Source organism: Sceloporus occidentalis, unplaced genomic scaffold (assembly GCF_023333645.1).
Source record: "Sceloporus occidentalis isolate IW3139 unplaced genomic scaffold, rSceOcc1.0.p SCAF_3, whole genome shotgun sequence".
NCBI classification, from domain to species: Eukaryota; Metazoa; Chordata; class Lepidosauria; order Squamata; family Phrynosomatidae; genus Sceloporus; species Sceloporus occidentalis.
The window spans coordinates 151,707,432-151,734,877 of NW_028316983.1; the positions used below are offsets into that span (position 1 = coordinate 151,707,432).

The 27,446-nt window shown below is 39.4% G+C and overlaps 1 protein-coding gene across 2 annotated transcripts in view; it reads right to left on the reverse strand.

Moving 5' to 3' along the window:
* CDH10 (cadherin 10) overlaps nt 1–14,679 on the reverse strand; it is a 147,847-nt gene extending 133,168 nt beyond the window's left edge. For both annotated transcript variants that reach the window (XM_089516583.1, XM_089516584.1), the window contains exon 1: nt 14,265–14,679. The gene's annotated coding sequence lies outside the window, so the exon portion shown is untranslated. The remainder of the gene's footprint in view (nt 1–14,264) is intronic.
* Between the last annotated feature and the right edge of the window lie 12,767 nt (nt 14,680–27,446).

Genomic DNA, 27,446 nt, shown 5'->3' on the forward strand with positions numbered 1-27,446 from the left:
GCCACAATTGTTTGACTTGGTCCAGAAAATGTCTTTGAAACCAACATGTATTACTGATAAAAGTAACCAACAAATCCCAAATGTCTAGAGAATTCATACTATTTTTTTGTTATCCTACAGTTCTGTTCTCTTAATTATAGCACACATTCTAAAAATAATACAATGATTAATAAAATGATCAACCATGCCATAATGGCAAACAGATGTCACATACATTTTGTGCAGCTTCTCTCAGTGAATCAAGCATTCTAATTAAACTGCATCCAACTTTATGCAAACCAGTTTCCAGAGAATTCCACAAACTTTACAAGCTCTTTACAAGCTATGCAATACTATTTTTTAAAGAAAGAAAGAAAGCACCTGCCACTGCCGTACATGAGCAAAGAACCCCACAGCCTGATGTGTACAGGGGAAATATAACAGTCATGAGAAAAGAAGCCTTTTCAGTTAGCCCTCCACATTCACTGGGGTTAGGTGCACAAGACCCCTGTGAAAGTGAGGAACCTGCAATAGAAAAAACACTATTCCCCACCCCCCCACCCCCCGAGAGAACATCTTTGTAGGAATCTCTAGCTCTTCCAGAATGACTCTATGGTCAATGTCTGGCAGAGTCATGAGGGAGAACTTAGAGATTCATAGAAAGAACATATTAATCAAATCCACAAATAGTCAAATCCTCAAAAGTCAAAGCCAAAAATGTGGAGGGCCAACTGTATTATTATTATTATTATTATTATTATTATTATTATTATTACAGATTATATATTATGTTTTGTTCTTCAACTGTTGTGGTAGGTCCACAAATCAATGTGCAAATAATTATTCTTGTTATTTGCCAACAAGCTTGTATGACAGGATGCACCAATTAGTCCTCCCATCCTTATAACATGGATAGCATCTTGGAGTTAGATATTGCTGCATGCAGGCCAACAAAGTGAAGAAAGGTACAATTATGCTAATTTAAGACAGTTATGTATTTCCAATGTCACATGTCTAAACATGGCAGAAAGAGGGTACAGTGCACCCATGGCATATTTTATGCAGCTTCCAGTTTATGCGGAAGCTGCACAACAACTGCGCTGCCCCAAGCCACAAGCACATACTCCATTGTTTGCAATGGAATTTCCCCTTACGTGAGGGATCTGGAATGGATTGCCAGTATAAGGAAAGGGCCCGCTATATATTTTTCCTCTTACTCTTCTCTGTTATATAGTATATATGTATGTGGGAAAGGGAGAAAGAGGGTTTTAGTTTTTGTTATTGTTATTCTGCAGAAATGGGCCTATTGCTCAATGCAAGTTCACTTTGAGTCAAAGAAAAGCAAGGGACCCAATGGCAAGCTCTGAGAACGTTGAAATGATGAAGAGAAGCTTATCCAAGGAAGAATGGGTCTGGATGGCCTTATTAACCACAGTGCTTGGGACCAAGGATGCTAAAGGGACATTGTCAGATTTTTTTTAAGTGACAGGATGCAAAATGCAAATGCCAGTTGAATTACTATTGTACTGTTTGGTGGGATTGCTTGTCTAAGGTGCAGTTCAGAAAATGTGACTTTCTGAGCTCCAGATTAGTAGCAAGTATGCACTCAGTGGAAATGATGATATAATTGGCAATCCTTCATCACAGTCTCCTCTGCTCAGGAAACTTTATAAACTCGTTGTGTATCATCCAAACCACGCAGATGTATATGCAGTTCAAAACTACATGCATGACAAGGGAAATCACAATAAAATGTTCCTTCCATCACTCCCACCTCATTATGCCATGTACACGTTGTGTCAGGGTTCACATTCAGACATGGTGCTGTTTGTCAAGTCTAGCTAATTTTACCAAAAATATAAGTAGCTTTATGTCTGGAGCTGAATCCAGTCCATCTGTGTTCTCAATCCAGACCTGTGGGTTTTCTCAGGTGCCAATGACCACTTCCCTGTTGTACGCCTGCTGGATGGTTTCCCAGCTTTCTAACCATTTTTTTTTATTCTGAAAGGATAACATGGCATAAAACCTCCTACATCTTAATTGTTTGCTTTAAACTAAAATGTGTTGGTACTTTTGATCTTACTGTTTTGACTATGGCCACACCCAGCATACCAGAGCACTTCTCTGGAAGTGAATTTGGGCCTAGGTTTGAAGAATGTTCCTTACCTTGGGGAAAGATCTCACCCATCAGAGAAATTTGCCTTGTGATTTAAACATCACAAAGTTGTGGTAGGAGTGGGGAGGGGAAGTCCCAATCTATGCTATACAGTGTGCATGGAGGATGCTCCACAGCCAGACTCCTTAAATTTATTTATTTATTTTATTTCTGTAGACTTGAAATGTCTCCCAGTGTGGTTTTGCAGTCTTATTAAATAAATAAATAATGTGTGTACAGACAGACTTATGCACCCACTGGTGGGCAACACCATGGCTATCTTCTCCCTTCCAAGTACATCCCACCAACTCATCAGAAAACTTTCTTCTATAGTGCTGAATTTGTTGTGGACCTCCAGAAGTGGTTGGACAATATCCACCTTAATTTTAATCACTATGGCAAATGGGCACAATGAGAACTGCAGTCCAAAACAATTGGAGAGCCACCATTTCCCCATCCCTACTTCTATATATGAAACAGACTTTTCTCAGTTTGTAAGGTAACTTTAGTTTTATTTGAAGTGACAGATTTTTCATAACTTCCTTGATGGGCTTCATCCTATCCCAGCTGAACAAAGAGTAAATTGCTCTTCACAGAACCATACTATTAGTCTGAATCAAAATGTGAGTGAAATATGCCTAACTCTGCCTAGATATGCCCCAGAGACAGAGGCAATTCAGACAAATGACTATATGCCTTGTGAAATGATGATACTCATTTTCTACAGCCCCATTTCTTTTCAAGAGAGTGAAGTATACATTCTTCCTCGCCCTGGCTGCTTCTATTGTTTCTGGTCTAAATCCAATTGCTACTGCCAACAAATGTAGACCCACTATTTCTGTTAAATGGCAAGTCAACACTCTAAAAATACCAGTGGGTCTGCTCTAGTTGAAACTAGCAATTGAATGTAGATCTCTGCCACTGAGTACTAAGGTATTTTGTGGGACCAGAAAAATACACAGACCCCTATAAACCTTTTCTGCTTATTTTTTTTTAAAGGTGATGCGATATCTTCATGTTTGGAATTTGAACTGGATCAAGATACTCAAAATTAATTTGTTGGGATTTTCATATAAATGACTAATGCTCTGTCTCACATGAGAACAAAACAACTCACTATCACTCTCTAAATATGAAGCTATGACAGTGTTATTAAACATTTTAAAGCATTCCATTCTTGAGTGTTACCACATCTGCATGTTAAAGAAATTTAATTAATTTAAAACCATGCAATTTTAAGCAAAGTGAATACAGATGCACCACATTGTTTATGGGGTGATGAGAAGTGCCAAGATGGGATAATAAAATACAAGAAGTGTGGCACCTGATGGAATGCCAGTGGTAAATGTCACCCACTTACCTACCATATAAATAATAATATTTTAAAAGCATGCAATAAAACACACACACACATTTCTTTGTTACACATAGAAATAGGATAAACTGAGAGAGGAGAGGGGAAGGCCTTTTCCCCTTTGCTTTGCAAATATCTTTTGAGAACTCCCTTTGCTTTGCAAATATCTTTTGAGAACTAGCAGAATATGGAAGATATTTAACCATTTTATTCTCTAGTAAGTTTTTTGACAGGCTGCTTTGCAAATATCATCTTCTTTTCACACTCCTCCTTTAAATTTGATTTGGTCTTATGTGCAAAGAAAGGCTACCCACAAGGACAAAAAGGGAGAGAATTTTAAATGCTTAGTTTGACTGAAAGTGATATTAAGAAACCAAGTGATACTGCTGACAGAATAAACCATATACTCACTGCTAAAAATATAAAAATAAAATAAATCTTAAGGTTTTGTATTCCCTTGACACAAGCTGCTAGTGCTGAGAAGATATTACACGCTGCCAACTAGTAGGCTTTCCTTCACAAGCTGCTACTCCAATCTTATCCTCTCTGATAGAACAAGTTAAGCAATATCTCAAAAGAAACTTTCTGTACTTATGCCACCTGCAGCACACAATTCTTCCTTATCAACTGAAAGCACAGGAATCTATTCTGCCTAGAGTCCCGGGAGGTATAAAAGAAAAAATGGCAGCTGGTAGAAAGATACCAGAAACTGATGTCACTTGTAACTTAAGGAAATGAAATATGCTAATACGTAGAGCTCTGGCTAACAGCAGACTCTAGTTTAAATTCTTCAGTTAAATCCTCATTGTACAATTTCAAGCCTGTTTAGTAACAAAAGAATATACTAGTCACAGACTCAGAATGGGATCCTCTGAAAAGAAGCACATACACACCAAAGATAGGAACGGCCAGAGGTGCTGAGAGAATTCTTCCTCCCAGATTTTTACCTTTGCTCAAAGTTTGTATATTTTTACATAACTGTTCGGGACAGCCATAGGGATTGATGTGATGATGATGAAGAGGAGGTGCACCTGCAGTGCAGAAATAATGCAGTTTGACACCCCTTTAATTATGGCTCCATAATTGGAATTCTAGGATTTGTATTTTTGTGATATATTTTGTGTTCTCTGCCAGAGAGCTCTGGAGCTCCAACAAACTACAAATCCCAGGATTCCATAACACCGAGCCATGGCAGTTAAACTGCATTAGGTATGCAGTGAAGATGCAGCTGATGATGGTTTTAAAATGTGCCTTTGATTGAATGTGCACATTCGGAATGATAATCTGGAACAGCCATTTGTGGACTGTGCCTCTTTAGGTTAAAGTTGGTGTGATAGTTGATGTATGTTACAGGTTCTCTCCCATGCACTAAAAACCTCTTAGCATGTAGCAAAAACCTCTTAGCATGTTGATGTAGATTCACACAATATTTTTTTTCAACATGCTGACATATTTTCTCTTCTCTTTTTTTTAATGGAGCAGAATATTTAAAACGCACTTTCTCTTGCAAAAAATACAGTGCCAAAATGTATGAAGCGCCATTTACATATTCTCAATTATATATATATATATATATATGACTTAGAGCCAACATGGCATAGTGGTTTGAGTGTTGGACTATGACTCTGGAGACCAGGATTCGAGTCCCTGCTCTACCATGGAAACCCACTGGGTGATCTTGGGTAAGACGCACCATCAGTCCCCGAAAAACCTGTAATAGGGTCACCTCAGAGTCACCATAAGTTGGAAATGACTTGAAGGCACACAACAACAACAAAAACAACAAATCTATCTATCTTGCTAGCTAGCTATCTGTAGTGATGGTCATGGGTTTTGTAATAAGTCATGAGTTTTATAATAAGAAACCATGTATCACAAACCCAATGGAAATCTATTTCAAGGACAATAGGCATAAGAGAACATGTTGGGCCTATCTACATTACAACAGCAGACTGATTCAACTATCATGATCCATGGCAGGTGGTGAAACTCTTGTCAATATGGTGGTTAATTGACTCTAGTTTTTAATCTGAACTTTTCCGTTCTCAAAAGTAACAAACCTATTTTGGGGACTGGGTTCAGCACTTTGGATTATTTCTTTAAAGTTCATAGAAAAAGGTGGAAAGGGTTTGTTGCCCTACTGACATGGAAGCCACCTCCCACCACTGAATTTCAATATGATTTGGTTGTTGAAGCTCAGTTTAAGCAATGTGTTGTTAAAGATAGACAGGTTATTTATAGAACTCCAATTTCCAACTGGTTTAAATTGTTAGAAGAGATGGAATATGGACCATAAAGCTAGAAACTTTAATACATTTGAAAGCTGCTGAACTAAAAGTTTCATCCCATCTTCTGAGGAACTGCAATTTTGTAATTTCACCACCATTTCACCTCAGCATTTCTCACTTCTCCCTTGCACCTTTGTATTGCTTAAGATTTCATAGGTTTTATGCGTGTAAGATTACTGTTAAAGAGGATTGAAAATGGTGTAGTATACATCAAGTGTGGGCATCTTTGGCAAGTCTAAAGGACAATTTTATACACCTGGAATCATGCAGAAGCCACAAGGACTGCCCCAAATGTCCCCTTTTTGCATTTTGGGATGGAATCCTGAGGGTTACTGTTAAGAGGTTTCAAGACTGCAGACAGAAAATTTTAATAAATTCGTGAGCAAAAGAACAAATAAAAATATTTATGAATAATAACATAGCAATATGGAATTATGAAGTAAACTCCTAAAGTTGAACTATTGATTGTTTTTTAATTTTTTTCCAATAAAATCATTTAAAAGACTGAGGTTGGTTTGTTTTGAGAATATGGAATTGTGTTGACTGCAAAAGACTTCTACTTAAAACAAATTTAGTAATTTTAAGAATTACACAATAAGAATTAGACTGGAATTTGGATTGAAGGAGGAGAACATGGGGGAGGGGTTGAGAGGTATGATAAGATTATATATATATATATATATATATATATACATATACATATATTTTTTTTTTTTCTTTTGGGAAAGTTTTCCCCCCTAGATATTCTGTAATCAGAGGGCATGTGTCCACTGTGTTCAACTGAAGAGAACTGGTAAGATGTTGAGAGTTTAATTCATAACTAGAAAGGATAGAAATGCTGACTCTTCTGGATTTAAGATGTCATTAGTCGTCTTGGATTTCACGCTGATTTAAGATTTCAATGAGGGCTTTGTTATTTTTGGTTGATTTAATGATTTTTCTCCCTTTGAGAGTGGTTGGGAGAAGGAGCTGATGAGGTTATGTTAGACAGGAATAAAGGGAAATTGGGAAGATGTAATTTGATAGGCTGGATAGCAATATTTGTATTTGAGAGGCGAGCAAAAATTGATGCATGTGATTTAACTGAAGAGTAGCCTAACAGCAATAGATAATAAAGATTATTATATATTTAGTAATAAATATACATCAGTATCTGATTGACTTTCTGCTAGGGAACATATCTTTGATTGTAAAAGATTTAATTTGGAGGATTAATATTTGCAATTTGTAGAACAGAGGTTGATGTGTGTTTGTTTTTCTTGCATGAGAGAGATATTGATGGCTTTGATAGTTTAATATAGTTTAATAACCACTGAAGAGGACATTGGAAGTCATTTTAATCTTTCCTAGCGTTCTATTTTATTTCTGTTTCTGTATTTGTATTTGCTTTTTCCTTCTTTCTTGTCCCATCCCCAACACATAACACTCCTTCTCTTTACATATTAGACACTGTTGTTATTCTGCTTTTATATATCTGAAAAATGTTATTTTTGTTAAAAACAACAACACACCCTCGGGATGTCTATAAGCCCACTTCTGATTCTGAAAAACCCTCTATCTTCCCCCTTTATTTTTTGCATGATAAACAATGTGTGTGGAGGGGTACAGTTGAATGATGAGTGAATACTATTTAAATGGTAAATTTATCATTCCAGGGGTTTCTGGGAAATACACTTTACTCTCATTTTTGGCCAAAAAAGAGTGGTCTTAGATATCTGGAGGAACCAGATACTACAACAAAAGCCTCAAGAGTCACATGAAGGCCCAGGGCCACGTTTTGCTCACTCCTACTATAGTTGACTATCTACAGGTCTTTGTTTCGAAAAATACTTTAAGCAAACTTGCTTGTAAATAACACTCTCTACAATGAATCAGTTCCTTCTGATTGTGCTGAGGACAGATAGGTTAATCTCCCCACCACTTATGAAAAAACAAAATATGGACTTCCATGGCTCAGAAAATATATGAACAATAACAAGAAGCAAAAAGAATAAGAAACCAGAGGTGGATTTATAACAAGACTCAGAACGTCCCCATGCCTGTGGCCTCCAGTTTTTTTAGAGGACAAAAGCTCTCAGGGGAAAAAATGGCCCCTGCACAAAAACTCTCCTAAGGCTACCTTTTAATGAATGCTTATATAGCAGACTATAAGAGAAATCCAAATTCGTAGACATCACTTTCCAGCTTTCAAGTTTCCCAGTGGCATCAGAAATAATCTGAGTTACATTGGGAAGGAGGCCAGCCCAGTCACAAGAGAAACAGGAGTTATGTTTAAAGGACATAGGTGTAAATCTGTTGACTGTGGCTACAATTCAGCCAGAAGGAAGCACTTTTCAATCACATTGGTTGCAATAGGAAATGCAAGTTTTATTGTCCGTCACTAGCACACATGAGTTTGATGGCCTTCATATTTGTGGACCTATTTACCCTGTATTTATGGCCCTGTTGGCCCCACATGTGAGTGATGAGAACCCCAGTTTATATAAATCATGAGATAATTGACGAGAGACTTCACACATCGAGAACTAGTTCTGGTCAAAATGGCTGATGACCTTGAGAGTGATAGAGGGGGGAAAGTGTGAATGAAGTGGCACAATTTGCAAATGGTGCATAGTTATTTAAAAAATGGCAAAGGTTTAACAAAGAATGTTGAATCTGGAAATAATAACCAGCAAGGCAAATCTGAAGTAGAAATTTTGATGAGGGGGAAATATACCACATAGAGATGGCTTGGCTGTGAGGTAAATATTTAGGAGCCATTTTATATCCAACAATAAAGAAGACTGCTCCAAAATGACAGTTATGTGGCTAGTCCTTTCTACCACATCTAATGCATTACACTGTTTTGAGTCTTCACATCCACACTTGCCATCCACAGAGAGTGGCATGTAGAGAGGGACAGCAGGGAAACAAAGACCTTTCAGCACAATGGAGATTTTCACACAGGGAAAAGTGATGGGAGCATAATGGGATGCTCCTATCGCTATCATACAATTTCATGAAGATTTTCAGACAACGTTGCGTGACATCGTGATAAACGCTTCATTATTCCATGACTAAAGAGGAATTCTAGCACTATTTTTTATACACGGGACTTTCCCATGAATGAAAAACAGTACTAGAATTCCTTTTTATTGGGGATAATGATGTGATTATCATGACATCACATGACCTCGTCTGAAAATCTTTGCACAATTGTGCGATAGTGACGGAAGCATCTCACTATGCTCCCATCACTTTTCCCTGTATGAAAATCTCCAATGTACAAATTGCAGCATTAACGGTGTGGGAAAACTTGAAATATGTTGCCTCCAATATTTTACTGGCTTGTGGAATTCAGATATTCATATTATTGCCCTCCTGAGAAAACGTATCACTTGCAGAGGATGTGTGGGTGTGTGAGAAATGGCTTTTTCTTTGTTTGATCCCACATTGTGAAATGCACTTCCCTGAAAGTTGCAATCAGTTATCATTCTGGCTGATTTTAGGAACAATGTGGATACTTCTTTTCAATCTGGCCTTTTAAAGTATTTCAACAATTTTTTCATGATTGTAATAATTTTAATAGTTTGTACACTCAGGTTCAATTCCCCAACGGACCATGAAAACCATTGGGTGATTTTGGGCAAGTCACATGCTCTAATCCTCAGGGGCAATGGAAAACGTCTTCTGGCAAACTTGGCCAGAAAGCCCCATGACCTTAGGATCACCATAAGTCAGAAAGAATTTGGAAGCACACAACAACAATACTCTGTTTTAGTGATGTCTGTTACCCACATTGAAGACTATTTTAGGCTGCATCTACACTGCAGAATTAATGCCATTTGACACTGTTTTAATTGCCATGGCTCAATGGTATAGAATTCTGGGATTTGTGGATTTATGAGATAGTTAGCTTTGTCTGTCAGATAGCTCTGGTACCACAAAAAATTACAAATCCCAGGATGCCACAGCATTGAGCTATGGCAGTTAAAGACGTATCAAACTGCATTCACTCTGTATTGTGGCACCAGCCTTAGTGGAAACACAGGATGAAAATGTAACAACAAAAATGAGCAAGGTGACCAGATGTCCTCACTGAAAAAGGAAGACAAGGCACTACAAAATGTAAGAGATTCAAGAAAAATGTAGGACACGACCAGATAAATGCTCAAAACACTCATAGAAATATAAAGCCATGCTTCTTAGTCATCCTTAAAATGGAGGACATTTTAGGGTTCCTCCTGCACAGAAGGCTGAAATGTAGGACATGTCCTGGAAAAGGAGGATGGCTGACCACCTTGAAAATGGTGGCAGAATCCCCCCACCCTTTTAACAGATTTTACAAACAGCACTAAGAAAAAGCCTAGGAGGTAATTGTGTTCTGCTTATCTATGGTGGGATGGCTAGTGTGCTATACATGGGAGCATTTGCCGTTTATTCACAATGGCAGACATATAGAGTGATGGGTGGATCTACAAGAAACACAAGCTTGATTTTCTTTTGTGAATCCATAGTTTAGAGATGAAATGCCACATATAAATAATCCAGCCTAGTCAGAGGAAGAATTTTGAAAAACCTGAAATACATTGTTGATTGTTTGTCTTGAAAATGTCATACACTTGGACATATTACAAGCAAATACATTCACTGGTGATGACCATTACCAAAGAGTAACCTTTGACATCAAGCTTGATGATGTGTCAAAAGGTAAATTCAATGACAGTCTAAATGGTGAGAGTAGTTACTTATCAACTGCATGGCCTTTTCAGTTGCATCACTATAAATGTCATTTCTATGGATGACTCTCAGCATTGTGCCAAAACGGTGAAACAGGAAGTGGGTTGGGTTTCCATATTGAACGTTTCTTGGAAGATATGCAAAGGGGAGTGGTTTATCTCTCTCATGGGGAGGCAATTGATACAAGAATATCTCTGTGCTTTTATCTGCAGCTGTATGTGTACAGTGGATCCTTGGTATCTGCTTGGGTTTGGTTGCAGACCCCACCCCCCCACCCCCATGGATACCAAGAGCTGTGGATGCTCAAGTCTCATTAAATACAATGGCATAGTAAAAAGGTGTCCCTTATATAAAATGGAAAAAACAAGGTTTGCTTTTTGAAATTTATATGTATTTTTTTTAGTATTTTCAAGCTGTGGATGATTGAATCCATGGATAAAGAATCTGTGGATACAATGGGATGATGTTATATCGCTCTTCCTCTGTGTGTTACTGAAGAGGCATGAAAACTGGAAAGATGTCTCCCAGGTGCCTGTTATTACATTGTTTCCATATAATTTAGGGAACCAAACACTGCTCATCATGACATCTCCAGTGTAGAAATCTGCAATGCTAGATGTTAATACAATCCTACATGCCACTTGCTTTTAGGGCACCTGAAAAGTTTTCACGCTGTCTTCAGAAATCATCAAGGGCCCTTCACCTGATTTTCTATTGTTCAAAATGTAGTCTTTCTGCTACATAAGTAAGATCCTAATTAGCCTCCTGTGGGTCTCTTCAAGAAATAAGGCTGCAGCACATCTATACTGGAGGATGGGGGGAAAGTAGCTCAAGTGTTTGATAAGTTACGGTCATGAGGTTTTATACTCTTTGGATCCAATGCCATACATCTATGCCTGGTAGAATGAGAGATATATCTAATACTTTTCTGGATGTATAGGAACCAGGGCATGTGGGGAAGTCTAATGAGGAAAGCAAGAAGATATATATAGCATAATAATTTCAACCAGCAGTCATTTATCCATTGGGGTAGTAGGTGGGGAGCAGCATAAAATACACACATCTTCTTTCTCCCTTGATCAACAGTCTTTCAATCCTTGACCACCTCAGTGAACTACTCCTGAAATGTAGTAGCATTCTACAGCACAAAACTCCACATCTTTGGATAGATAGAAATAAGTCATCCCAGCAAGAAACACACAAAGAGAGAGAGAGAGAGAGAGAGAGAGAGACTCCATTATCTGTTTCCTTGGGATATCACATTGAGATCAGGAAATGACTTTCTAAAGTGCTAGAGGTGGTTATCATTTTTAAATTAACCTTCTCTGTCTTCTGCACTGAGTCCTTTAATGAGAACGACATAGCAATATAGTCTTTGTTTAACAGCCACATTCACTGCCTGGGCTCCCTGGATTGCTTTTAACTTTAACAATAAATTGCTTTGGCTGATAATACAAGAGCAATGATGTCTCTAGGGAACACAGTTCTATCAGTTAACATATGACTTTTTAAAAATACACTCTGCTTTCAGCACTTGATCCCTTTTTTCAGGTGTGTATTCAGGTGTGTACCCGAAGTATGCAGAAGGTTTCTGCATACTTCTGAAATAACAAACAACTGCCACTCCAGAGTGAATACGCTATCAAACATTGCCTAAGTACCACTACACATAACACTCAACATATCCTAATATATTTAGAAAAAAATCAATGCTCATCTCCACCGCAAGAATTTATCAGCATAAGCTGGAGACAGAAGTAGCAATATAAAATGCGTGCAAAGCAAGCCATAAGAGCTCTATTCTTATGCCCTCTATGGGTACCTCCCAAAAATCAATCGTTTTGTATTGCAAACATTAGATGAAAACAGTGTCTGTGACGTCATGTGTTTTGCTACTTAATTGCCCTCTAATAAAATTTAATGCATCTTTTAAAAATACTATCTGAATACTTACAACCAACTACAATCCCAGAAGAGCTGTTACATTAGGAACGTCCACCCTCTGCCACGCAACATGCACAATGGATCAGGATGGGTTTGAAATCATGGAGTTTGAGCTTTAATAGATAATCTGATTATATTCCTAAACACATTGTCTCCCTCCCTCCCTGCTATTGCTCCACCAACTACACTGACCCTGTGCTGTTGGAAAAGTGTCTTCTCATGGGGGAGAAGTTGTGTTTCTGATTCTTCTCTCTTACCCAGACACCCTCTCCATCTTTTCCTTTCTTCTTGATAGTATTTATTCCTTTACAATATAGTATTTGAGGTGTGTGTGTGTGTGTGTTTGTGTATGCAAGAAAATAAGATGTTCATATTAAGGCATATTACCCTACATAGCAATCCAAGATGAAGGTGTCCAACTGCTCTGAGATTACAATATGCTGACAGAACATGATTTTAAGAAAAGAAATTGAAATCCAGTTGTGAATACTCAGCCAAAAATTGATCACTTAGGCAGGTAAATACAAAATGTACCAGAAAGTCCACACAAGAAAATACTTCTCCCCACACCCTCTCTTTCTCTCACACAGTTTAGCACACACATGACTTAAAACCGATCACCTCAGTGCATCTTTAAAGTAATGGAAGTATGGCTTGGATTAACACAGATGCCTCTTCTCTTTCTTGTCTTTGCACTAGAATGAAAACTGGGGACGATAGGGAATGGCTCCATTTGTGTGGCAGAAAACAAAGATACTAGGTTGGGTTCCACTAGCTGCTGTCTATCCCAAACCGCACGTGCAGTCAGTGGATGGCATCCTTTATGCTAAAAGCTCTCTTTGGTTTAGGTGGCTACAGCTGGCACCATGGGGCACATTGATTCACAGTTAATTCTGTAGTGCAGCAGCAAGAGCAGCTGACAGAGCCACCAACGGTGACTTGTCAGGAGCAGAGAAGGGGGCTTGCAGCCTGCTGCATTAATTTAACACCACATCAAATATGGATTTTATTGCAGCAGCGACAGGAAAGGCACCCACTTACTGCTGTCTCTCTTGCCATGGAACATGTTTGCTTTCCCTTGGGCACACTCTCCCTTTTTACTCTTTGGAAGTCCCAATGAATGGTTACATGCTTCTCATTTTGCTTGGATCCCACTGGATCCCCATACATTTAATCCAGATGCTCCCCTCCCTGCCAATGACCTGCATGTCTGAAGATTCTCCCTGAGTGTGTGCCATTAGACAGGGAGCAATGCCATGCAAAAGAAAAGAAGAAGAAGAAAAACAAACTATTTTAGTCTCTCCACTGAGCAAGCCATCAGCATGAGTCTTACAAGGAGGATGTTGGGAAGACTTGGCATACATGTTTGTCATTCATGCAGCGATCATGACGGTTACCCTGGGATGCTTTTCAAATGCACACTGAATTCTTCCCCCTTTCCTTCACAATAGGGAAATACCAACGGATTTATTTATTTTGGCCAGGGTATGTGTGCATGAGGAGGAAGAGGGAGAGGATGGGGGGGGGGGGGGTTGCATGCATTGCACTGAATCCAGCTTGGCAGTGCATGAACTAGCTTTGCAAACTGGACAGGTGGAAGATGCAGCCCAGCCAGAATGGAAGAGGTCTGTGTGCATGTATGTGCATGTGTGTGACATAACTTCTCTTTGTCAGTCATGTTTCTCCTCTTGTTATTGTGCATCCTGGAAAGTTACCAGTTTAGATTTGCAGGGCACAGTGGAAATAAATAAATAAATAAATAAATAAATAGCCCATACTGTGCTGATCACCAATTCCCTGGCAGAAAAACCCCAAAGTCGCCTACCTTTCTCCCATGGAGCGAAGCAGAGTATCCAACCAACCCAAGCCACACAGTTGAATCCTTGCCCTTCTCTTCCTCTTGGGCTGTCGTGTACAAAACAAGGAGTGCTTTCCTTCAGGCTGCCAGCATCTCAGCACTTCACTCCGGACAGCAGAGAAAGCAATGCTGAGACAGGTGGGGGGGATGGATGGATGGATGAGGAAGATGAGAGGGAGGGGGGAGAGAAAGCTTGCCTTCTTTCACTTTGACTGGCTTTAATTCAGAGTGTCTGTTTTCAAAAAGAAAGAAAAGACACCCCACTGGAAGAGAGGGAGGAGGGGAAGAGAGAGAGAGAGAAAGAGAGAGAGAGGATCTGCTGCAAAGGGAAGGTTGCACAGACTGGGGAAAGCAGAGGCTTTTCCAAGCTGAGAGTGATTTGCAAGTGAATGTGGTGGGAGGGGAGGGGGAAGAGAGAGAGAGAGAAAGGAGGGCTTTCCATGGAAGATTTCCCCTCCTCCTCCTCCTCCTCCTCCTCCTCCTCTCCTGCTGACAGAATGGCTCTCTGTTTCAAGCCCAGGGTAATCAGCCTCCTCGCTTCTCCCCCCCCCCCCCCCCCTTCCCGCATCCTTAAGAACAACACCAGAGCATCACTGCTCTTTGGAGACGCTTTTTGGGTTTGGAGGCTGCATCTTCCTGAGAAAGATCCCACTGAAGGTCCTCCTCCTCCTCCTCCTGGACAGATTGCAGCCCTTGTCATGCCCATGCCACCAAAAAGGACCCCCTTGCGATCTCTGCACCACCTCCCTGCCACAATTTATGGTTGATCTGACAGTTAAATTGCAGCCTTTTCCAGAGACAGTGCCAAAGAAATTGTCTTTCCATTTTCTGCCCAGGCTATTTGAGAAACAATTTCTGAGCTGCTCAGACCCAGATGGCTTACAAGAAGGGAAAGGGAACCCATTTGAAGAGACTGGATTGTACCAGAGTCCTTTCTGGGGAACTCTGCCAAAGGAGGTACCCATGTCCCCAAATTATTATAGGAGAGGCAGCATGTCTTTCTTAGCATGGTAGTTGATCCCTGGCATCGCATGCATCTTGGTAACATTATTGAGATCATCACCCAGTGGCTTTCCCTTCTGCAGATGTAATCCTTTGCACAGATTAAACCTGTAGCAGTTGATGCTCCCTAATGCAACAAATTGGACTCTGCACAATCCCCTCTTGGGTGGATCATGCTGAACCTCCAACTGTGTATAAAGGGGGGAGGGGAGGGTTGCACAGACCTCCTCACACTTGGTCAGCTGAAGGAGGAGAGGGTGTTACTATACAAGCCCTCCCTTCAGAGATGAAGCCAAAGGATGTCAGTGTTGCTCCATCCGCCCCTGTGCAGTGAAGGATTTGGGATGAAGGTTTAAAAAAAGGATGATATGAATAATCTCAGAATTGGTTCAAGGGCTGACTTCAAAAGAAGGGGACTTGGCCATCAGCAAGGTAGAGCTCAAAACTACAGTCCCATTTCAGATCAGCAGATAACTTTTAATTGATGTGCAAATGTAATTTAATTCCTTTGTTTGTGTGTGGGTGTTAGAGAGTTGTAGATCCTGTCCTTGTTGGTTCTAAGAGGCCCTCAAGGCAGTTTCTCATCGTAACAGCAATAGGAACCAAAATAAACACATTTTAAAAACATGCTTATGAAATGATATCCTCAAAGCACAGGATGAAGTCAGCAGAATAAAACAGCAGGAAGAACAAACAAAACAGCTTATAGCCCCCAAGGCCCTCTGAGATAAATAAATATGGATTCTTTCCTCCCATTTTCATTCGGAGTCAAGAGGGATCAGCTCTAAAAACTTAATTAAGGTGCAGGCCCCACAAACCAGATGCTACAATGTGAGAGACCACCTGTTGCTTACAGATAATTGTCTATAACTTGGTCTATACCATGGAACAGCAACTGGTGGCCTATGGACAAAAAACTAGCCCCTCAATTGATGCTAGTTGTAGATCTATAGCTGTAGCAAGCCATATCTGATGGGGAATGTGGTATGTGGTTACCATGCATCTTCCTTTCTCAAACTGGTCCTCTGACAAATATATTGCTAACCACAGGTAACTGCTCTATCCCACAATATATTAACAAGCCATGCAGACTGTGCCATCTTATGCATGTTTAATTAGAATTAAATCCCATGGAGTTCAGCCTCCGGAATCCTATATGGACACCACACTTAACAGTCCATTATGCTCGTGATTTAACTCTGTGCATTCACATATTTGCGGTCACATGGAGACCCTAATGTCAACCTATCATGAGGTTTTCTTGGCAAATGTCCTCAGAGGGGGTTTGCCATTGCCATATTCTGAGACTGAGAGAGTGTGACTTTCCCAAGGCCACTCAGTGGGTTTCCATGGCCAAACCAAGATTCAAATCCAGGCTTCCAGGGTCCTAGTCCAATGCTCAAACCACTGCACCACACAGGCTTATCCCTCCTTCCCTACCGCCATAGTTTTCCAGTGGTGACTGATGGTCTGCATGTCAAAGGTGCTGCAATGTCACTCTGGTTTCAGTCCAGACTCACCAGGAGCTGTACCAGGTGCTTAACCCATTTGACGGATAGTGGTCAACACCCTGGAGTAAAAGCTAAAGCAGATTAATCACATCCCTGAAATGAAAACCACCCAAAACCATTAACCATCTCCTGCCCTGGAAGCCAGTCAGTTAAGTAACAATCAGAACAGATCTGACAGCCTTCTCCTCCCACAGCCACCAATTTTTTTCCTCTTTTCTTCTCCATTGTTTACCCCTCTTTTCATTGTCTTCACTGTTGTGTTTCCCACTTGCATAACTATATAGAATTGGAGGGTGGTGGTGGAAGTGCCACTGCAGAGGTGGTGGAGTCACCACCCTTGATTTAATAACTACGCCTCCTGCAACTTCTCCAAGATGCTTTTCTAATGTTGGGGGAACAGCTGTAAGAGGAGGAGTGATAAAAACAGGAGAAGAATTGCCACCCCTGCAGTTGCAGGTGTACTGGTTCACTGCTGTGCTGAATTACATGGAAAGCTGAGTAATAACAGAATGGTTTTCAACTACCACACAAACAATGGTAACCCAACACGGTGTCACAAGCAAAGGAACAGCTTATCAGAATGCATAGCTATAGCTGAGACTGGAAATACTATGAAAAATCTTGATTTTTTAAAAGATACTAGTAGCAATTTTGTTGTGGATGGAGGTGGAGCAGGCACAGAGAGAATGCATGCGGGGAATGCAGGTGCAATGCACACACTTATCTAAGAGGAAGTCCTATAATTCTAGTCCAATTTATATTTGTACAAACACATACAAGTAGAATTTTTAATCTGGGAAGCCCAATGTGGCATAATATATACAGTCTTGACCTGAAATCTAAACATACTTCTTAAAGAGTTGGCACATATTACATTATAAGACTGTACTTTTGGACATAAAGTGGGAGGACTTGAATTCAGATTCACATTCATTGGTTTTTCTTAATTCATTAACTGGGTTAGTCATGAGCTCACCAACTTTGAGGTAGGATAAAATTGTTATATTGATCAATTGGGGGGAAATCCACACTTGCTTCTCTAAGCTCTCTTGCCCTCTATTAATTTATTGGATTTATAGCCTGTCATTTTCCTAAACATGGAACACAAGACAGCTCACAGCAAGAGCCAGTAAGATATATTTAGAACACAGGCTAATTCAAATATTAAACACATTTAGATTGAAAACATAAGTTAAAGCAATTAGAAACACAATAAAAAATGCATTAATAAGCAAAATTTAAAAAGCCATAACACAAAAAGCCACTTCCTCAGTAACCAGTTAATTATGAAAAGCCTACCTGAAAATAAAGTTACTTATTTTTGTAAAACTATTTACTGTCAGAATTGAAACACATATACATAAGTAATCTATACAAACTAAAATATAATGGATCGGTATATCTGAAATGGTATGATCAGACAAGGGGATTGTCTGAGGAAATCCCAAATACATACTCAGCCAGTATGAGCATGTACCATCTTGCGACACAACTCCTACTTCCTAAGTTGTGCTGGCTCCCTTCTCCACAACACAGTCCCACAAATCCATGCTCTTGTCTTCAGTAAGGAACAAATTCCAAGCACTTTTTTTCTCCAAGGACACAAAGCCACTTGCTGAATTCTCTGCACTTTTTTCCTCGGCTCTGCATTGCCTCAGTCATACAAGCATAAGGGAACTGTCCACCTCCACAAATTGTTTCCCTCAATTTACCTGAAGATGGGCATTAAATAGCCTCTGAGATTTTGAACATTCTCCACACACAGTCAGCCTTGTGAATTCTTCCAGAAGCAACAGACATTTCCAGCAAGCCCCATTCTGTCTCTGTTTCCTAAAGGCAACAGACCTGCACACTTTTTCTCCTGTGCTGGGAGACTCTTAAAGTGACAGCCACACTGCAGGTTTTGCACTACAGGACAAGAAGCTGCAGGAGTTCATACATACTGCATATTGAAAATATGTCAATCTGAAATGGGAAGGACTGGGAACTGATAACTGCTGGACCAATTCTAGTCTCTTTAGACATGATACATGACAGTCCAGTTCCAGAAATGGAAGCCAGACATCCAACAGATGCAGCAATTAGATTTTCTGTATAAGTTATGATATATATGTATTATTTTACCTTGCATGCCCCACAATATTTTGGGGTACTAACAGTTTGTTATAATAGCAGCTACATAGAGGCCAACAGCATGATTTTAGAAAGACCATGATGACCTTTACAAAGGCAAATAAACTTCTCACGAGTAGTTACATAAAAACTGAGATCATGTGGAAAGGACCCCTATAATTTAATGGGTGTAAGAATTATAGTTTTGTGTGGATTTTTCAGGTTTGTGGCCATGTTCTAGAAGAGTTTATTCCTGAAGATGCCAGCCACAGATGCAGGCGAAACACAGAACATGGCCACATAGCCCGAACAACCCACAAAAAACTATGGATGCTGGTCATGAAAGCCTTCGACATCACAGTGTAAGGATTGATTCTTTTCAACCCTCTACCACGTGTATGAAGGTTAAAGACAAAAGAGGTCTGTCAGCCTAAAGCAGTAAGCCAATCTCTCTGCTAGCCTCCACTGTATTCCCCAGCACCTCATTCTGTCCCAAACTTTCTGGGATGTCTTGATTTTATCACTGTTTGGTTAAATCAATGTCACCACCATCAATCAAAATTATTCCTGTAGTAATGCTGAAGTTAAAACCATCAAACAAGTGGGAATCCTATTGTTTCTGGAATGCCTGGAAAATCCACTCAACAGCCTCAAGACACAGTTCCCCCTATGAATATGCCAACTTGGACACTCCACTTTAGTCCAGTTTGGAATTAGGCAGAAACTCTATCCAATTTATACTTGACTCCTCAGTACTGCAGACAAGACTGAGTGCTGAGCCATATTCCACATATAGCCTTCCCCAGAACGGAGCATTGTTAAAGTATTGCCCACTGTAACCCTTTAATTTTTTGTCTGCTAACACATTTTATAGTTTAGGTCTTGTGTGTATGTGTTCCTGTGTGAAAGATGATTTCCTCTTTACTATACAAATAAAACTGCATTTGGACCTTGCACCCTGGCATTCTGATAGTTTGGAACTGATATAAATAGTCTTAAATCCTAGCTTTAAGTTATCGAATCTCTCACTGCTTCCTATAGAGCTAAATTAATTCCCCTATTGAATTCAATAAGTGGATGCCCTCTCAGGACTCCCTGCAATTTGAGTAACATATGTTACACTGAATATCTAATTGCTGGTCAATGTCAACTCACTCATATAACTCTCGATGTCACAAGCTTATTTTAGGCATTCCAAGCATGCAAATAGACACTGGTGTAGGCAATTGCCAGATTGGTGCATGACACTAATAGGATTGACCCTAGGTGAAAATAGAATTGTACCATGTTTTCATTGGAAACATATTCAAGGTGAAAATGAGGCCTTTTTAGATGGGATGGGTTTACATTTGCAAACAACCTCAGTCCCTGCAAAAAGCTGGAGTGCTGGAGGACAGAGCACTGACAAAACTGTGGCAAATATTTTCAGTCCTAAGGCAAATGATTCAAGATCCCTGACCCAAACACTACGCTCCACACACAACTACACTTTTCTACTTGCTTCTTCTCAACGGGATTAAAGCCAGTCACTGACCACATGATGACATCACAACTCCATGTGCCAATTAAATAAATAAACATCATTTTGAAGGCAAGGAAAATAAATTCTTCATCCTACATCAAGGACACCTTTGTCCCACAGGCTACCATGTTGTGCTAACAAAACAAAAAATAACAGTTCACCATGCTGTGATTGGAGACATCCACTCTTTTTTTAAAAATCAAGTCAACCTAGCTCCACACAACAAAAAGGTGACATAGTTTACAAGATATGAAAATGTTTACCAATAGTGTTACACTTCTAATTGTAGTTTACTTGTGGAAACTACTATTATAAGAACCTTATCACTTAGTCTCAACAACTGTAGATTCATTGATTCAACTGTAGAATGTTGTATTAAAATGTATATAAACCCCATTAATAATAATAATAATAATAATAATAATAAACAATATAGCCTGCCCAATCACAAAGAATCCAGGCCAGTTACTACATTAAAAGTACATTTAAAATACAATAAAATTCAAAATGAATCCCTTCCCAACTCACCATCCCAGTTCTAGAACTACAATATTAAATAATCACAATTTTAAAACAATAAAATACAATAGGCTAAAAATTGGGGGGAAATTGGGCGAACAGAGAGACATGGGTCACAATCGAATCATGTTCATATTCAGGGAGAGGAAGCTAGGTTGGGAAGGCCTGCCAGAAAACATCCATCTTAAGACCTTCAATTGATTCAGTGGGTCTACTTTAGTTGAGACTGGCAATAGGATTCAAGCTGATATCTGTTTTCAGACATTAACAAAGTCATTACAGCCATCATCGTACAAACGTATATACTCACTGTGGTTACATTTTCCTATTTAGTAGAATTCATTGTGTTAAGATAACACTTAATTTCTAAGAAGGGTAATAGTGGAGTTCAAGTGTCCCTGGAATGTATGGCGTCCATGGCTCCATATAGACTGGCCAAAATAAAGCTGCTTCAGGTCACTTTGGAGGTATGCCGTTTCAACGATGCATGCGTACTAAGAGTCCAGAAGCTGCACCAAAGCTGTGCTCTAGTCCTTAGGAATGGATTGTGGCTTTGGCACGGCTTCTGGACTCTTAGTACGCATGCATCATTGAAACAGCATGCCTCCAAAGTGACCTGAAGCAGCTTTATTTTGGCCTGTCTGTATGGGGCCCATGCATGTTTTCTTAACCAAACTGTGAAAGCAGGACATTATGTTAGAATCATAGAATCATAGAATCATAGAATCGTAGAGTTGGAAGAGACCACTAGGGCCATCCAGTCCAACCCCCTGCCATGCAGGAAATCCAAATCAAAGCATCCCTGACAGATGGCCATCCAGCCTCTGTTTAAAGACCTCCAAGGAAGGAGACTCTATCACCTTCCGAGGAAGTGCATGTTGAAAGAGAATCACTTTGCACATGGTCACATGCTCTGTTCTCTTTAATAGTGTTGACATTTTTGCACAAATAAACCTTGGCACTAGGGATATATGGCTCACATTAATGCCTGGTTGAAACTGAGGAATCAATAACAGAGATGTGAATTGGGAGTTAAAGGGGTGGGGGGGCTAATCTAGCTACATGTGCTGATGTTTTTGTGATAACAGGGATTTGCCATTGTTACACATTATACACACACAGAGAGAGACACACACTCATTTGAGTTAGAATGTCTATTTTGTATTCAATGTAAGATCCCAATTAGAAATGTACATTATGGAGTAGAAGGTTTATCACAAGAAGAGAGAGAGAGAGAGCTTGTCTTAATTCCATCTTCAGGAACAGAGGGAGAGGAGGAAGGGGGAGAGGAAAGGGGAGTGGAGTCAAAGTGTCACAGGGACAATGATGCCCTGCAGGTTTAAGGATGTTCTTTGCATCACAGCACAAGAGGGAACTGAAAGCTCTGATTAACTGTCGTATTGTTGAGAAATGTCAAGAAGGAGAAAGAAAGAACATAAGCAATTTTTGACTAGTAACAGAGTTTTCCTTTCACTATCAATAGGAGCTCAGCATTTCACCATAGCACCATTTTCATTTTCCCTCTCCTTCTCATGATTGCCATTCATTATTTGTCCACCAGCATTTATTCTGTCATGTGAAGACCACATTCCACACACAGAGTGGAGTTACATATTAGGCAAATCACCTGACTCTTCATTGGTTTGCCTCAGGGACCTTCAGAAAGAAGAACCATAACCAGGATGGCAGCATGCTCAAATTATTTTGTGAGGGTGAATTTGGAAAAAAGAGAATTACTTGGGGGGGGGGGGGGGGATGGGACATATAAGCTATGCTTGATTAGCATTCAATAGAAACAAAGTTTATTAGGACCACAGATCAGACACAAACCAGACACAAGTGTGGAGGTAATATGAAATTGAGAAAAAAGAAACGACATGCTATGCAAATGCTTGGGAGTAGTATTTCAACCTACTAGGCAATGGGGAAGGCAGTTTGCATGCATCATTTGAAATTACCAAAGTTCAGTTGTCATCATCCTTTTGATTTTTCTTCCCCAAGGTGGGCTCACATATTCTATCAATGATAAAAGTATTCCAGGGCAAAGTAATATCTCAAGTTTTCTATGGTTCTCAATCGTGTATTTATAAAGACTTTTGACCTCTGGATAACCCACATTTTTGTGTGCTATTTTTGGAGTTCCATCCTTAGTCTGAGATGAGATGTTCAGTATGGAGTCTGGAATAGTCCAATTTGAAGCACAGACTAGTTTGATTATTATGTTTCAAAACTGAGAGGTTTATGGAATAGAGTTACCTTTACCCAGCCCCTTAAGGAGGACATAGGTTTGCCACTGGAAATCGGATATGTATATTAAAAGAGACTGAATCCACAATCAAAATGGCCTACTTCAGAGAAATTTAAGACATAGCCAAAGCAAAGTGAGTGTACTTTATAGTGACCCCAAATGCTTAAGTCCATTTCAGAAGTTTGCGGGGACCCAACAAACAATATGTCTTTAAAATATCCCTTTCTCTCTATCTCCCCCTCCCCCCAAACAACCTTTGGTATATGTAAAATGCTGGAGTAGAGGGCGAAAGTGGGCTAATTTTGTGAATTTTCTGCTTTCTGCACTTTTCCCTCTGAAAATTGATAGACCTAAAACAAAGGCCTTGCACATAAAAAATACTTTCACCAGAATACTTCATCACCTTTTACTTATTGTAACTTTACTTATACTTAGCTAATAGCAGAAGTGCAAAGAAACCCTGTTACTGAATTGTGAAGATGTGTATCACAACAGTGATATACATTGGAACAGATGTGCTTCAGTGCACAATGTACATCAGGTATTCTCCTTGGCTCTGTTATGCACCCCTCTACTGGATATGGACATTATAAAAGTGACCAAGTCTAATTCCTACACACATACGTTCATTTACAAAGACATAACTTGCATATAGGATGCCAGTCAATATCCTTCTTACGTTTGGCTGTGAGAGGGATGATTACTCATGAAGGTTTGTGTGCACTATCATTTGACAACTGTTGGGGAGAGGAATTGGTGGCTCACACTTCTAGACAAACTGGCATGTCAAATTAGATACTCTAAAAATTAACTTCATGAAGAAGTTTATTAGTGATTTGGTACCAGTTATTACATATGTCAATCAAACCAAGGACACATTGATGTCTCCATATACCATATTAGTGTTTGGAATGATATATAATCCCAAGCCATTATAGTGTTGTTAGAAACTATATTCTGACAAGTGAATGGTTTATATATATTCTTCTTGTTTGTTATGCAACATATTATCAATGACTATGCATTTTTCTTTTTAATTATTTCAATATATTTGCTGCTTTAATATATATATATATTTTGGGGGGGGGGGGGGACTCAATAGGGTTCAGTTGCTCAGAAAAACTGCCTTCAAAATCCATCCAGTTCTGCTTGCAGAAAAAGAAGAAGAAAAAATATTACATCTGTTTGTTAATTTCCACATTAAAGTTAATAGAAAGACATAAAGTTTAGATCTGAGATCTCAGATGGAATAGTCATCCCTGAAGTGGCATGAACTAAAATGACTCATTTTGCCAAATGCTAAGGTGGGTTCCAGGATTAATTATATCTTAACTACACATTACTAATGAAAATGGCTCCAAGTTCCCTCCCCTTAAGAGATAAGTTCAATAATATTGTTTCATCATCATTTCATACATTTAAAAAAAAATCTTGATCCATGTCACTAGCAGATCTGGGAAAAGCAAGTTTTAGCAGCTAGTATTCTAAACCAGCTACTTGGTTAATTATTCACTCATCAATAGAATGGATCTCCATTCCCCATGCAACTGATGCCTTGTAGGTTATGAGAGGAGTAATGGCTGTGACAATAGTATTACAATTTTGACAAGGTAGTGGCCATGAATAAGGAACAGTTACAGATGAGTAAATTAGGTAAATGTTCTATATTTATTATTGCTACTTAATCACAATTGTGACATTATTGCCACAATTGTAACCCCCACACACACCCCACTCCACTTTACTAGGCATCAGCTGCATGGGAAGAAGTAGATCCATACTGCCACGGAATAATATTTCAGTGCGTGAATGATATTTCTGTTGGGTTTAGGTCAGGCAAGGAGAGGTTATTAAGGGCTGGAACAAACTGACAGCTTCAGCTGGATTAAAGCCAGCATGGAGGATGGCATTTACACACACCACACACCCAAGTTGCTTGGAAGTCATGCTGGTGATTAAACGCTGGGCAGCTTTGGGGTGACTTGGGGCTGTGGCATTTAGACACCACACACCCCTAAGACAGCTGAAAGCCAGCTGAAGCTGTGATGGGGGCAGCTTCAATCACCCCAAAATAGGACCAGCTCTTTGCCACTCCTATTTGGGCTGGATTCTGGCTGGATTGGGGCTGTGGTGTGTGGTTGCTGTGGCCCCAATCTGGATTAGTCAGGGGCTGCTTGAAGCTGCCTCTTCAGGATGATCTGTTTCATCCCTTATTTACTTAGTAGCTGATGTAGAATACTGGCCAACATTTTTTTTTTGTAAGGGATAACATGCCAATTCATTATAGGACAGAGGAACTTTATCTGGGTATGCAAATTTTGCCCTTTACTGCTACTTTTTAGTTGCTCTTAACTGGGAGTCTGTACACAAGAAACATGCTGATTGTCAGATGCAGTTCATATAACATTTTCAAAGACTGTCTTATCCCACATTTCCTAATGATAGCTACTCCTATCTATGGCTCATTTTATAACAAGTAATTCATTCACACTTAGACAAGACATTAACCCAAAAGGCATGCATGCATGCATGCATATATATATATAGAGAGAGAGAGAGGGGGGGGGAGGGAGAGAGGGAGGGACTGGACAGTCACCCAGGGATAGTGAAGGTGAAAGCTTGTGCAAGCATAAATATGCTCCTGTAATTTTATGGAGGAAAGGATGGAGTAACAGAGGAAAAACAGTTGACAGGCTAAAGATTTAAAGAACTGCTGATTCACTCTTTTCTGATGAAAATCTACCTTAACTCCAGGGACAGGAATTAGACAATAGGCAGTATTTAAATAGGCTACCAAGAGTAAATAACAACAATAACAAATAGACAAAAATATTTATTTTTTCATATTTCATAACCTTTTATTATGATAAACCTATATCAGGGAACTCTACAATAAATAGAGAGAGATATATAAGACTTTATCACACCTGAGGAATTTCTCTTAATTTCGAATGAAAAGAAAGTGGGGCCAGAATGCATTTATGTGAATTCACTAGTTCAGCGAATTTACCTGAATTTGAATTGCATTCGAACTAGCTTCCCATTGCCCAAAAATAGCATGCCATTGCCCAAATTTGGGTGTGGTAGTCTATCACACAATAACATTAAACCCCATGATTGCGTTCAGATTGCCATTGGATTATACTTTCAATTTCCCTTGTCTGATAAACTCCATAGATAGATAACTTTTTTGTTATATAATGTAAGTATGTTTCTACAACTGATATTGCAACACACAGACACACTTAAAATGTATAGTTTTATCTATCATATCATTATTATTATCCAGCCAGTAAGGTTTATCTTTGCAAAATACAACTTCAACCATCACAGTATCTCTGAACAGGAAATGGAGGCTCTAGTTTTTCAAAGACAGAGTGACATCCTTACAAACTCTGAAAAACCTTGGCATATATATCAGGCATTATTTCCCAGATTTAATAAACTCGCTCCGAATAATGAAGTTATCCAATTCAATTGTACTCATTCTTCAGCTTCCTGTGCTACAGTGCGGCAGGGAGAAGAAGGCAAATATAAAAATGCCCCAACCTCAATAGCAGTCAGCTGTATTTTCAAAGCAATGTTGCAAGGTCAAGAGGTTCACTAAGGCCGTTCGGTGTCATTTAGAAGGCAACTTCATAGATTTCACACACACACACACACACACACACACACACCGATAGGTGTATCTATCTATTTATAATTTTTTCTATTGTTCTGCTTATCCTGTGGTGTTTATCTTTCCCATTTATTAACGACAGTGCTCCCACTGTATTATTCACATATTCTCCTATTTTAATGTTAAGTTCTTGTATAGTTTTCCAGAAAACAAACAAAACAAACATTAATAAGCATTGCCAATTTTCCCAGTAAATTATCAGAAGAAAAAGAAGAAGAGGGGAAAAAAGGCAAGTCAACCCAGCTCTTTTTGTAACCAACTGGAGGGGCAGGGGGTCTTTAGGTTGTTGGGTTTAGTTTCATAGGTGGATTTCCATGTACCACATTCGTTAGCCTTCAGAAATTTGATCATTCTCTCTCTCTGTGTCTGTGTGTGTTTCTTTGTACACCAGTTTCATTCATTTTGTGAGCTGCCTTGAGTCCAATTTGGGAGAAAAGTGGCATATAAAAGAAAGAAAGAAAGAAAGAAAGAAAGAAAGAAAGAAAGAAAGTGCATCAGTATGGCAAAGCATTGTTGCACCTTGTTTTTTTCAAACATTTTCCCCATTGTATTACAG